At 47.4% G+C, this 14621-nt stretch overlaps 1 protein-coding gene across 3 annotated transcripts in view; it reads right to left on the minus strand.

Annotated features, from left to right (window-relative positions):
* DROSHA (drosha ribonuclease III) overlaps positions 1-14621 on the minus strand; it is a 276733-nt gene that overhangs the window by 215566 nt on the left and 46546 nt on the right. The gene's annotated exons all lie outside the window — the stretch shown is intronic.

Raw genomic sequence — 14621 nt, forward strand, 5'->3', positions numbered from 1 at the left:
AAAACTCCTAGAAAGGGCATCTGCCTTCACATTCTTAGAACCTGGTAGATATGAGACCACAAAATTAAACCGAGAGAAAAACAACGACCAGCGCGCCTGTCTAGGATTCAGGCGCCTGGCAGACTCAAGATAAATCAGATTCTTGTGATCAGTCAAAACCACCACCTGATGTCTAGCACCCTCAAGCCAATGACGCCACTCCTCAAATGCCCACTTCATGGCCAAAAGCTCCCGATTACCGACATCATAATTTCTTTCGGCGGCAGAAAATTTTCGAGAAAAGAACGCACAAGGTCTCATCACTGAGCAATCGGAACTTTTCTGCGACAAAACCGCCCCCGCTCCGATCTCGGAAGCATCGACCTCAACCTGAAAGGGGAGAGAGACATCAGGCTGGCGCAACACAGGGGCAGACGAAAAGCGGCGCTTAAGTTCCCGAAAGGCCTCCACAGCGGCAGAGGACCAATTGGCAACATCAGCACCCTTCTTAGTCAAATCCGTAAGAGGCTTAGCAACACCAGAAAAACCAGTTATAAATCGACGATAAAAATTAGCAAAGCCCAAGAACTTCTGAAGACCCTTTAGAGAAGTAGGCTGCGTCCAGTCACAAATAGCCCGAACCTTGACAGGGTCCATCTCAACAGAAGAAGGGGAAAAAATGTACCCCAAAAAGGAAATCTTTTGAACCCCAAAAACACACTTAGAACCCTTTACACACAGAGAATTCTCCCGCAAGACCTGAAAAACCCTCCTGACCTGCTGAACATGAGACTCCCAGTCCTCAGAAAAAATCAAAATATCGTCCAAATACACAATCATAAATTTATCCAGATATTCACGGAAAATATCATGCATAAAGGACTGAAAAACTGAAGGTGCATTAGAAAGGCCGAAAGGCATTACTAAATACTCAAAGTGGCCCTCAGGCGTATTAAATGCGGTTTTCCACTCATCCCCTTGCTTAATTCGCACCAAATTATACGCCCCACGGAGATCAATCTTGGAGAACCACTTAGCCCCCCTTATGCGAGCAAACAAATCAGTAAGCAGCGGCAACGGATACTGATATTTGACAGTAATTTTATTCAGGAGTCGATAATCAATACAAGGCCTCAGCGAGCCATCCTTTTTAGAGACAAAGAAAAACCCAGCTCCTAAAGGTGATGAAGAAGGACGAATATGTCCCTTTTCCAGGGACTCCTTAACATACTCTCGCATGGCAGCATGCTCAGGTACAGATAGGTTAAACAAACGACCCTTTGGAAATTTACTGCCTGGAATCAAATCTATGGCGCAATCACACTCTCTGTGGGGAGGGAGAGAACCAATTTTAGGCTCTTCAAAAATATCCCCAAAATCCGACAAAAATGCCAGAACCTCAGAGGGAATAGATGACGAGATAGAAACCAAAGGTATGTCCCCATGAGCCCCCCGACATCCCCAGCTTAACACAGACATAGTTTTCCAGTCCAGTACTGGGTAATGAGATTGCAACCATGGTAATCCAAGCACTAACACATCATGTAAATTATGCAACACGAGGAAGCGAATCATCTCCTGATGGTCTGGAGTCATACGCATAGTCACTTGCGTCCAGAACTGTGGTCTATTACAAGCCAGAGGTGTAGAATCAATACCCTTCAGAGGTATAGGAACTTCCAGAGGCTCCAAATCAAACCCACAGCGCCTGGCGAAGGACCAATCCATGAGACTCAGAGCGGCGCCAGAGTCCACATAGGCATCCACGGTAATAACTGATAATGAACAAATCAGAGTTACAGACAGAAGAAATTTAGACTGTAAAGTGCCAATAGAAACAGACTTGTCAACCTTCCTAGTACGTTTAGAGCATGCTGATATAACATGCGCGGAATCACCACAGTAGAAGCACAAGCCATTTTTGCGCCTATAATTCTGCCGCTCGCTTCTTGACAGAATTCTGTCACATTGCATTTTCTCTGGCGTCCCTTCAGAAGATACCGTCCAAATGGTGCACGGGTTTGCGCTCCCGCAAACGCCGATCAATCTGAATCGCCATTGTGATGGACTCATTCAGACCTGTGGGCGTAGGAAACCCCACCATGACATCCTTAACGGCATCAGAAAGGCCTTCTCTGAAAATTGCCGCTAGGGCACACTCATTCCACTGAGTAAGCACAGACCATTTACGAAATTTTTGGCAGTATATCTCAGCTTCATCTTGCCCTTGAGACAGGGCTATTAAAGCTTTTTCAGCTTGAATCTCCAAATTAGGTTCCTCATACAGCAACCCTAAAGCCAGAAAAAACGCATCCACATTGAGCAACGCAGGATCCCCTGGTGTCAATGAAAATGCCCAATTTTGAGGGTCACCTCGCAGCAAAGAAATCACAATCTTAACCTGCTGAACAGGATCTCCAGAGGAGTGAGGTCTGAGAGAAAGGAATAATTTACAATTACATTTGAAATTCAGAAACCGAGATCTATCTCCGGAAAATACCTCTGGTGTAGAATCTTAGGTTCAGAAATAGGAGTACGTATAACATAATCTTGTAAATTCTGAACCTTCGTAGCAAGATTATTTAAACCTGCAGCCAAACTCTGAGAGTCCATCCTTAAACCGGAGAGATCAGAGCCATTCAAGGATTAGAAGGAGAGAAAGGCAAGGCTGTAAATAGAGCAGAAATACAACTGAGCCAACTAAGTAGCAAACATGTGAGGGGAAAAAAAAAAAAAAAAATCTACAGACTTCTTTTACTCTCCTTTCTTCTGCCAATTACTTTAACAGTGGCCGGTCATACTGTCATGATTCCCCAATGGCATGGGAACATCAGAAACACAAAATAACAGACTAGCCCTCGGGTGATGGAAACTCAAGCTGACCGTGACCTAAATCTACCACACAACTAACAGTAGCCAGGAAGCATTCCTACGGCTGCCTAGATGCCATGCGCCAGCCGGAGAACTAACTACGCCTGGAAGAGGAAGGAACAGACCTGGCTTACCTCTAGTGAAATTCCCCAAAGATGATAGTAGCCCCCACATATATTAACGGTGAGTTCAGAGGAAAAGACATACACAGTATGAAGGTAGATTTAGCAAAGCGAGGTCCACTTACTAGATAGAGGAAGGATACAAAAGAGGACTTCACGGTCAGCTGAAAAACCCTTTCAAAAACCCATCCTGAAATTACTTTAAGACTCCTGTGTCAACTCATGACACAGGAGTGGCAATTTCAGTCCACAAGAGCTTCCAGTAACAGGAAATGACAAACTGTAAACTGGACAAAAAATACAAAACAAAAAGGACAAGAGTCCACTTAGCTGATCAGCAGACTGGTAGCAGGAACATGCAACTGAAAGACTCAGGTTACAATGATGACCGGCAAGGAAGTGACTGGAGAGCAAGGCTAAATAGGGAACTCCCAAAACTGATGGAAGCAGGTGAGCTGAGGCAGAAAAGAACACACAAGTCTCCAGTACCATCAGCCACCACTAGGGGAGCCCAAAAAGCGGATCACAACAGTGGTTCCTGCAATGCTGTCCGGACCAGGTTGAGGTCCCACGTTTATAGTGGTCGTCTGTAGGGGGGAACCAATCGGGAAACCCCCTGAAGAAAAGTCCTCACTTGTGGCTTGGTAGCAATGCACCTTTGAAAAAGCACTGAGAGGGCTGACACCTGGCTCTTAAGCGAGCCCAATGACAGCCTGGCCTCCAGACCCGATTGGAGAAAACCAAGTACTTTGGGTAGGGAATAAGGGAGTGGGGTCTGGCCACAAGATTCGCACCAGGTAAAGAAAGATTTCCAGGTACGTTAATAGATCTTGGCAGAGGCTGGCTTCCGTGCCCTGATCATGGTTTCAATGACGTCCGGCGAGAGCCCTGCCTGGGTTAGAACCCAGGTCTCAAGGGCCACGCCGTCAAATTGAGAGCCCCTGAGTTCTGGTGGTAGAACGGGCCTTGTGATAAAAGATCGTGGCGGTCGGGAGACGCCAGGGGGCATCTGCTGTAAGTTGTACGATGTCGGCGTACCAAGTACGTCTGGGCCAGTCCGGTGCCATCAGGATGGTTGGAACTCCCTCTTGTTTGATCTTCCTCACCACTCTGGATATCAGGGGGAGAGGTGGAAAAATGTACAGAAGCTGGAACTGGGTTCAGTCCTGAACCAGGGTATCTGCTCCGAGTGACCGCGGATCGTGTGTTCTGGCCATGAAGTTGGAGACCTTGGCATTGAAGTGGGATGCCATTAGGTCCACATCCGGGGTCCCCCAGCAATGGCAGATCTGGCAAAAAATTTTGGGATGGAGAGACCCCTCTCCCGAGTCTATTTCTTGTCGGATGAGGAAGTCTGCTTCCCAGTTGTCCACCCCTGGAATGTGGACCGCAGAGAGAACCGACCCTGTATCCTCCGCCCAGTGGAGGATATGTGACACTTCTCGCATCGCCTGAGTACTGCGGGTCCCCCCTTGGTGATTCACATATGCCACTGCCGTGGCATTGTCCGACTGTATTCTGATGGGAGAGGCTGCCAGTAAGTGATGAAAGGCCCTCAAAGCCAGGAGGATGGCACGAATTTCCAGGATGTTGATGGGCATGGTCGCTTCCACTGGGGACCACTTGCCCTGTGCCCTGTGGTGTAGGTGCACTGCACCCCAACCCATCAGGCTCGCATCAGTGGTCAGAACTTTCCAATGACTTGTGAGAAAGGATTTCCCCTTTGCTAGCGAGGTTGGCTTGAGCCACCAGTGCAGGGACATCTTGGTTGACGACATTAGCCGGAACTCCCTGTCGAGAAAGGGTTCTTGTCCCAGGACTTGAGGATGGCTAGTTGGAGAGGCCTGAGCCGAAACTGGGCAAATGGGACTGCTTCTATTGCTGCCCCCATCTTGCCGAGGACTCTCATAGCAAACCGGAGAGATCGAGGGGGTTTGCGGAGGAGGGTGCGAACTCCTAGACGGAGAGCCAGTGCCTTGTTCTTGGGAAGGAGCACTAGACCCCTGGAGGTGTTAAATAGCATTCCCAGGATGACTTTTGTAGGTTGACTAACCAGCCCATGCGACTCAGAGTGTCGATTGTGATTGAGACGCTGAGCTCGCAGTCCTTGAAGGTGGGAGCCTTGATGAGTAGATCATCCAAGTATGGAACGGCTACTATGCCTCTGGAGTGCAGGACGTCCATGGTGGTTGCCATGATTTTCGTAAACACTCTGGGAGCCGTGGCGAGTCCAAACGGGACAGCCACGAACTGGTAGTGGTCCTGGTCGATTGCGAACCTGAGAAATCTCTGATGGGCAAGTGCAATCGGTATATGCAGGTATGCGTCTTGTATGTCTATGGAGGCGAGATATTCTCCCTTCTCCATGGACGCAATGATGGACTGAAGGGACTCCATGCGGAAGTGACGGACCCGTACATATTTGTTAAGTTGTTTTAGGTCCAGTATGGGCCGCACGCTGCCTCCTTTCTTGGGGACTACGAATAGATTGGAGTAGAACCCTCAGAAGCGCTCGGCCGTGGGGACCGGTACTATGACTCCTGCTTGAAAAAGCGAGGAGACCGCTTGCCGGAAGGCACGAGCCATGGCTGGTGGTTTTGGGGGGACAGAGAGGAAGAATCGGTCCGGTGGGTTGGAGGTGAACTCTATCTTGCATCCGGAAGTCACTAGTTCCCTGACCCACCTGTCTTCTGTAATAGGCAGCCAGACTTGATGAAAGAGCAAAAGTCGGCCGCCTACGGGTGTGGTGTCTTCCGGGGTCTGTGAGTCATGATGAGGAGAAAGTCTGAGATTTTCATCCTCTGGGTTTAGACTGGGCTGCTTTTGACTGCCAGGTCTTGTCCGACCTTTGCGTTGATCGTGAGTTGTCCCTGCGTGGGGAACGGTTAAGATTTTGTGCTGGACGCGAGACGGACCAGCCCGAAGAATTTTGAAAGGATCGGAATTGAGTTTGGTTACGCTTCTTGTAAGTGCGTTTAGGTTTCAGTTGGGGAAGAGAGGTACTCTTACCCCCGGTGGCGTTGGATATCATAGTGTCCAATTGTTCACCGAAAAGTCGCCCACTGAGGTAGGGGAGGTGCGTGAGGGACTTCTTTGAGGCTGTGTCGGCTTTCCATTCCCGCAGCCAGAGGATACGCCGAATTGTGATGGCGTTTGATGCTATCCCCGCTACACCCCTTGCTGAATCCAGAGCTGCATGAAGCATGTAATCTGCTACGACTGCTATTTGAACCGCTTGGTCCGACAGCTCAGGAGCAAATGCTTGGAGGCCAGCTTGTAAATTTTTGGCCCAGGCCAGAATGGCCTTGGCAGCCCAAACTGAAGCGAACGCGGGAGCCAGGGATGCCCCTGCGGCCTCGAAAATTGAACGAGCCATGCGTTCTACCTGCCGGTCTGCTGCGTCCCTGAGGGTTGAGCTATCTGGCAGTGAAAGAAGGGTCTGTGCTGCTAGTCTAGAGACTGGGGGGGCCACTTCGGTCGGGTCTGTCCACTCCTTGGTACCCTTCTGCGGGAAAGGGTACCTCGCCTCCAGATATTTGCGATTAGCTATGTTTTTCTCAGGCTGTGAGAACTGCTTTTTAAGTATCGCCTTAAACTCTGGGTGGTTAGAGAAAACCTTAGGCGGCTTCAGAGGTCCTTCAAAGGAAATCTTTTGTTCTGGGGCCTCTGGTGGCGGATCAGAAATGTCCAGCACCCGATGGATGGAAGAGATTAAGTCCTCAACTAGCGCTGTATTGCTAGGGGGGATTGGGATCAGGGACCCCTCAGTTTCCTTGTCTGAGTCGGAGTCACAGATGCATTCCGAATCCTGTGTATCACTGAGGCGTCCCCTGCTGGGTGAGCTGGGGAGGAGGCCTTCTCTGGTCGGGGATTGCGGAGATCTGCATTGTCTGTCCCTGGAAGGGGACGGTCTAGATGACCTGGAACTATGATATCTCTCCCAGAAGGGGATGACCGAGTGCTATGGGATGACGTAGATGGACTGTGGGTCCGCTTGCGTCCTGACTTAGACGTGGATGTGCCAGGGCCGTCCAGTCCCTGAGTCAAGCTCTCCCTTTGCTGGTTAACGGTCATAGCCGAGGCATGACTTTGTAGAGCCTGAAGCAATGTGGAGGTTAGGTTATCTATAGACTGCGTCATAGATTGTGACATCTGAGTGACCCATTCCGGCGTGGCATTAGACACCGAAGCATAGGCAGGGGCCTCTTGGGGCTCTGACACAGTAGTCTGAGTGCAGTCCTGGCAGTGTAGGTACAAACTGCCGCTGTGGAGAGCGGTCCTGCAGGCTGTGCAGAATGCATAATAGCAGTCCTGCCTGGTTCTCTTGGACCTTGAGCCCGGCATAGTGCACAGAGTGCAGAAGGGCTGCTATGCAGAGGACCTTACAGGGGTAGCTATGCAGAGGTCCCTATAGGGGAGCCTTATAGGGAATATGGATTCACAGCCGAGTAAAACAACCCAGCTGTGATCTTACCCCACCAGTTTGCCCCTAGGTCCAGCGCCGAAGATCCACAGTCCTGTGCCCCCCGGAGACTGGCTGGCCTGGTCCTGCTGACCGGGAGATGCAGGGTTAATCCTTGCTGCAGTAGAAATGGCCGCCGAGGAGAAGAGGCAGGGGGAGAAGGGGGAGAGAGCTGAGAAAAAAGGCGGCAAAGCTGTGTAAAAACGCGCCCTTTCTGTCTCGATCCGCCCCTTCTATGACACTGTAGAGTGTCATATTTGTCATCCGGGGGGCGGGCCGGGGGGCGGAGAGGAGGCGGCGGCTTCAGCTAGGCCGAAGCCGGGGCCTAAATTAGATGCCTGATGCCCAGAAGGGCTCCAGGCCGGCGCGAAAGTCCGGGAGAGGGTCGGATCTGAACCGGCCCCCCCCGGATCTAAAGGCAGGATAGCGGTGGGGTTATAAGCGGAAGGGGGGCCCGGTGAGGGGTCCCCCTGAGGCAGTACAGAGCTGGTGCTGCCGCAGAGACAGGGGCGCAGGGAGCACTGTGTCTGTCTGTGCCATGCCTGCCTGCACTTCCCCCGGCCCCAACAGGAGCCCGCAGCTGGGCTGGGGTCCCTGGATGCAGGCGCAGTGTGCTGGCCCATTGCTGGGAGCTGCAGAGTGCTGCCTGTACAGGCCCTACCTGAGGTGTCTCAACCTAATGCCCCCAGAGGGGGATTAGGGAGGGTGCTGTTGTCACCTTCAGGGGCCTTTAACCTTGCCTCAACCTCAACCCAGAAACCAAGAGGAATTGGGGAAGGAGGGGGAGTCTCGACTTCGAACCAGCACCCGAGGGACTGGGGAAGGAGCAACATGGGGAATAGCCATCTCTACTTCAACTGGGCACCCCGTGAAAGGGGGCTGAGGAAGGAGCCATGCCGGGAGTCTCACAGGAGACCCACTTTTCTTCATCTTTAATCCGTCGGAAAAAAATGGAGTAAAAAAAAAATCTTAGGTGTGCCTCCTATGCGACACTAAGCAAAAACTGGAGAAGGCTGACGCCGTCCAGGGGTGTATACTGCACAGGAGGAGCCACGGTTAATCTTTTTCAGATTATGCATAGTGTCGCCTCCTAGTGGACAGCAGCATAACAGCCATGGTCCTGTGTCCCCCAATGAGGCGACAGAGTAAGGGTTATTTCCTCTTCAGAGATGCTTATTATTGGACAGCGCTTGTTACTTTTGTAATTTACTGTTTACTAAAATTTTTAGCCATTCTTGAGATATGAGCACTTTTCTCTTTTTTAGTGCTCGTTGACAAGGTTACTGACCACTGCTGCTGTCTAGCTTTACAGTTCTTTACTATTGAGTTTGTAGGCACTGCTTTGAAGCTGGCAGGATAGCTGGAGCACACTGCTATTTCCTAATCCCCACCAGTTTCAGAACAGTGTTTACAAGCTCAATTGCAAGCAGTGGTCAGTCTCCTAGGCAACAGGCTGTAAACTAAGAATCAAAAAAGGTGTAAATATCTCAAAAACAGCTGAAAATATATGTGGTTATTATTTGTTTTTTTTACAATTAACTACCCCCACCACCTGCTGTGAAGCATCCTCAGGCTATAGTCCGTGTACCCCGAAGAACGCCACATGACAGTGAAACATGACGGAGGGTTCTGTGCAGGATTTACATTCCCAAGAAGACTCGTGGCTGTACTAGCTCAAAAGGCTGCTTCTACTCTATATTGAGCAAAGGGTCTGAATAATTATGACCATGTGATATTTCAGTTTTTCTTTTTCAATAAATGTGCAAAAATTACTACATTTCTGTTTTTCAGTCAAGATGGGGTGCAGAGTGTACGTTAATGAGAAAAAAAATGAACTTTTTTGAATTTACCAAATAGCTGCAATGAAACAGAGTGAAAAAGTTAAAGGGGTCTGAATACTGTCTGCACCCACTGTATAATTGTAACTTCAGGCTGGGGTTCTTTAAAGTGAACCTATCCAGTTCCCAAACAGCCACTCTACCATTACATATTGCAATTTCTGGATTCTAATGAGGCTTTTCATGCAACACATTAACACTGCTGTTTTTCAAAAATGATTTAACCCCTTCACCCCCAAGGGTGGTTTGCACGTTAATGACCGGGCCAATTTTTACAATTCTGACCACTGTCCCTTTATGAGGCTATAACTCTGGAACGCTTTGACGGATCTTGGCGATTCTGACATTGTTTTCTCGTGACATATTGTACTTCATGTTAGTGATAAAATTTATTCGATATAACTTGCGTTTATTTGTGAAAAAAATGGAAATTTGGCGAAAATTTTGAAAATTTTGCAATTTTCCAACTTTGAATTTTTATGCCCTTAAATCACAGACATATGTCACGCAAAATACTTAATAAGTAACATTTCCCACATGTCTACTTTACATCAGTACAATTTTGGAACCAAAATTTTTTTTTGTGACGGAGTTATAAGGGTTAAAAGTTGACCAGCAATTTCTCATTTTTACAACACCATTTTTTTTTAGGGACCACATCTCATTTGAAGTCATTTTGAGGGGTCTATATGATAGAAAATACCCAAGTGTGACACCATTCTAAAAACTGCACCCCTCAAGGTGCTCAAAACCACATTCAAGAAGTTTATTAACCCTTCAGGTGTTTCACAGGAATTTTTGGAATGTTTAAATAAAAATGAACATTTAACTTTTTTTCACACAAAATTTATTTCAGCTCCAATTTGTTTTATTTTACCAAGGGTAACAGGAGAAAATGGACCCCCACAGTTGTTGTACAATTTGTCCTGAGTACGCTGATACCCCATATGTGGGGGTAAACCACTGTTTGGGCGTATGGCAGAGCTCGGAAGGAAAGGAGCGCCATTTGACTTTTCAATGCAAAATTGACTGGAATGGAGATGGGACGCCATGTTGCGTTTGGAGAGCCCCTGATGTGCCTAAACACTGAAACCCCCTACAAGTGACACCATTTTGGAAAGTAGACCCCCTAAGGAACTTATCTTGATGTGTGGTGAGCACTTTGACCCACCAAGTGCTTCACAGAAGTTTATAATGCAGAGCCGTAAAAATAAAAAATCATATTTTTTCACAAAAATGATCTTTTCGCCCCCAATTTTTTATTTTCCCAAGGGTAAGAGAAGAAATTGGACCCCAAAAAATGTTGGCCAATTTGTCCTGAGTACGCTGATACCCCATATGTGGGTGTAAACCATTGTTTGGGCGCATGGCAGAGCTTGGAAGGGAAGGAGCGCCATTTGACTTTTCAATGCAAAATTGACTGGAATTGAGATGGGACGTCATGTTGCGTTTGGAGAGCCCCTGATGTGCCTAAACATTGAAACTCCCTACAAGTGACACCATTTTGGAAAGTAGACCCCCTAAGGATCTTATCTAGATGTGTTTTGAGAGCTTTGAACCCCCAAGTGTTTCACTACAGATTATAACGCAGAGCCGTGAAAATAATTTTTATTTTTTTTCACAAAAATGATTTTTTAGCCCCCAGTTTTGTATTTTCACAAGGGTAACAGGATAAATTAGACCCCAAAAGTTGTTGTCCAATTTGTCCTGAGTACGCTGATACCCTATATGTGGGGGGGAACCACTGTTTGGGTGCATGACAGAGCTCGGAAGGGAAGGAGCGCCATTTGGAATGCAGCCTTAAATGGATTGGTCTGCAGGCGTCACGTTGCATTTGCAGAGCCCCTGATGTACCCAAACAGTACAAACCCCCCACAAGTGACCCCATATTGGAAACTAGACCTCCCAAGGAACTTATCTAGATGTGTTGTGAGAACTTTGAACCCCCAAGTGTTTCACTACAGTTTATAACGCAGAGCCGTGAAAATAAAACATCTTTTTTTTTCCCACAAAAATGATTTTTAGCCCCCCAAATTTTTATTTTCCCAAGGATAACAAGAGAACTTGGACCCCAGAAGTTGTTGTTCAATTTGTCCCAAGTACGCTGATAATACATATGTTGGGGTAAACCCCTTTTTGGGCGCACGGGAGAGCTCGGAAGGGAAGGAGCACTGTTTTACTTTTTCAACGCAGAATTGGCTGGAATTGAGATTGGACGCCATGTCGCGCTTGGAGAGCCCCTGATGTGCCTGGACAGTGGAAACTCCCCAATTCTACCTGAAACCCTAACCCAAACACACCCCTAACCCTAATCCCAACGGTAACCCTAACCACACCCCTAGCCCTGACACACCCATAATTCTAATCCCAACCCTAATCCAAACGTAAATGTAATCCAAACCCTAACCCTAACTTTACCTCCAACCCTAGCCCTAACCCTAACCCTACCCCTAAACGTGACTGAAACACGTGGCACTGAAATACGTGATACGTGGCACTGAAATACGTGGCACTGAAATACGTGGCACTGAAATACGTGGCACTGAAATACGTGGCACTGAAATACGTGGCACTGAAATATGTGATACGTGGCACTGAAATACGTGGCACTGAAATACGTGGCACTGAAATACGTGGCACTGAAATACGTGATACGTGGCACTTAAATACGTGGCACTGAAACACGTGGCACTGAAATACGTGATACGTGGCACTGAAATACGTGGCACTGAAATACGTGGCACTGAAATATGTGATACGTGGCACTGAAATACGTGGCACTGAAATACGTGGCACTGAAATACGTGGCACTGAAATACGTGGCACTGAAATACGTGGCACTGAAATACGTGGCACTGAAATACGTGGCACTGAAATACGTGGCACTGAAATACGTGGCACTGAAATACGTGGCACTGAAATACGTGGCACTTAAATACGTGGCACTGAAATATGTGATACGTGGCACTTAAATACGTGGCACTGAAACACGTGGCACTGAAACACGTGGCACTGAAACACGTGGCACTGAAATACGTGGCACTGAAATACGTGGCACTGAAATACGTGGCACTGAAATACGTGGTACTAAAATATGTGGCACTGAAATACGTGATACGTGGCACTGAAATACCTGGCACTGAAACACGTGGCACTGAAATACGTGATACGTGGCACTGAAATACGTGGCACTGAAATACGTGGCACTGAAATACGTGGCACTGAAATACGTGGCACTATGACTGTCAGAAAATGTTCATTAAACGGTTAGGGGTGAGGTTAGGGGTAGAGTTAGGGTTAGGGTTTGGATCCCTTTATCACCTTGATGGTGGTGGGTGGCTTTTCAGTGTGTTTTCTGTTTTTTTTCGATAAAAATGCATGCGTTTTTAACGCAAACAAACGCATGTGCTTAAAAACGCAAGAAAATACTGCAGGTTGTATTTCTGAAAATGAACGCATGCAGAAAAAAAACGCATGCGTTTGAAAACGCGACCAAACGCGTACAAAAAAAACGCATGCGTTTTCAATGTTAAATATAGGGAAAAACGCATGCCTTTTTTTGTGCAAAAAACGCTGCAGACAAAAACGCAAGTGTGAAACCAGCGACGCTTTTTATAGCAAAAAAGTTTTTGCGTCTCCACATTTTGAGACCTATAATTTTTCCACATTTTGCTCCACAGAGTCATGTGAGGTCTTGTTTTTTGCGGGACGAGTTGACGTTTTTATTGGTAACATTTTCGGACACGTGACCGTTTTTGATCGCTTTTTATTCCGATTTTTGTGAGGCAGAATGACCAAAAACCTGCTATTCATGAATTTCTTTTGGGAGAGGCGTTTATACCGTTCCGCGTTTGGTAAAATTGATAAAGCAGTTTTATTCGTCGGGTCAGTACGATTACAGCGATATCTCATTTATATCATTTTTTTATGTTTTGGCGCTTTTATACGATAAAAACTAAAATATAGAAAAAATAATTATTTTGGTATCGCTTTATTCTCAGGACTATAACTTTTTTATTTTTTTGCTGATGATGCTGTATGGCGGCTTGTTTTTTGCGGGACAAGATGACGTTTTCAGCGGTACCATGGATATTTATATCAGTCTTTTTGATCGTGTGTTATTCCACTTTTTGTTCGGCGGTATGGTAATAAAGCGTTGTTTTTTGCCTCGTTTTTTTTTTTTTTTTTCTTACGGTGTTTACTGAAGGGGTTAACTAGTGGGGCAGTTTTATAGGTTGGGTCGTTACGGACGCGGCGATACTAAATATGTGTACTTTTATTGTTTTGTTTTTTTTATTTAGATAAAGAAATGTATTTATGGGAATAATATATATTTTTTTATTATTATTTATTTAGGAATTTTTTTTTTTTTTTTTACACATGTGGAAAAATTTTTTTTTTACTTTGTCCCAGGGGGGGACATCACAGATCATTGATCTGGCAGTGTGCACAGCACTCTGTCAGATCGACGATCTGCTGTACAGGGCTGCAGGCTTCCAAGTGTCTGCTCTGAGCAGACACTCGGTAAGCCACCTCCCTCCCTGCAGGACCCGGATGCCGCGGCCATCTTGGATCCGGGACCTGCGGCGAGGAGGGAGGTAGGAGACCCTCAGAGCAACGCGATCACATCGCGTTGCTCCGGGGGTCTCAGGGAAGCCCGCAGGGAGCCCCCTCCCTGCGTGATGCTTCCCTATACCGCCGGTACACTGCGATCATGTTTGATCGCGGTGTGCCGGGGGTTAATGTGCCGGGGGCGGTCCGTGACCGCTCCTGGCACATAGTGCCGGATGTCAGCTGCGATATGCAGCGGACACCCGGCCGCGATCGGCCGCGCTCCCCCCGTGAGCGCCGCTGATCGATGATGACGTACTATCCCGTCGGCGGTCATACGGGCCCACCCCACCTCGACGGGATAGTACGTCTGATGTCAGGAAGGGGTTAAAAAGAGAAAACACTGTAGTTTGACAATAAATGGCTTCACCCAACCACTAACCATGAGTGGAGGAAACATTTTGGTGTTATCATTCATATTCTCTGAAAAAAGGCCAAGAAAGCAAAAATTCTCCCAGGGTATGTAAAACTTTTGAGCACAACTGTATGTACAGAGGATTTCCCCCTAGAAGCATTGCCTCTAAGGGATATTACCTTAGCCCACTGTACGGCCTCCTACTGCGCTGACGTAGCCATAACTGGAGATGTGGATATAAAAAGTTCAGGGCAGTCAGAATTTCTCTCTTTTCTAGTCATGTTCACATTAAAGGAGAATTTTCCATTCGACTTTGGGGGTGGATAATATTTTACCTAAGCCCATCCACACGTGCCAGAAAAAAAAATGTGCAGTGAAAACTG

Source organism: Ranitomeya variabilis, chromosome 6 (assembly GCF_051348905.1).
Source record: "Ranitomeya variabilis isolate aRanVar5 chromosome 6, aRanVar5.hap1, whole genome shotgun sequence".
Classification (NCBI taxonomy): Eukaryota; Metazoa; Chordata; class Amphibia; order Anura; family Dendrobatidae; genus Ranitomeya; species Ranitomeya variabilis.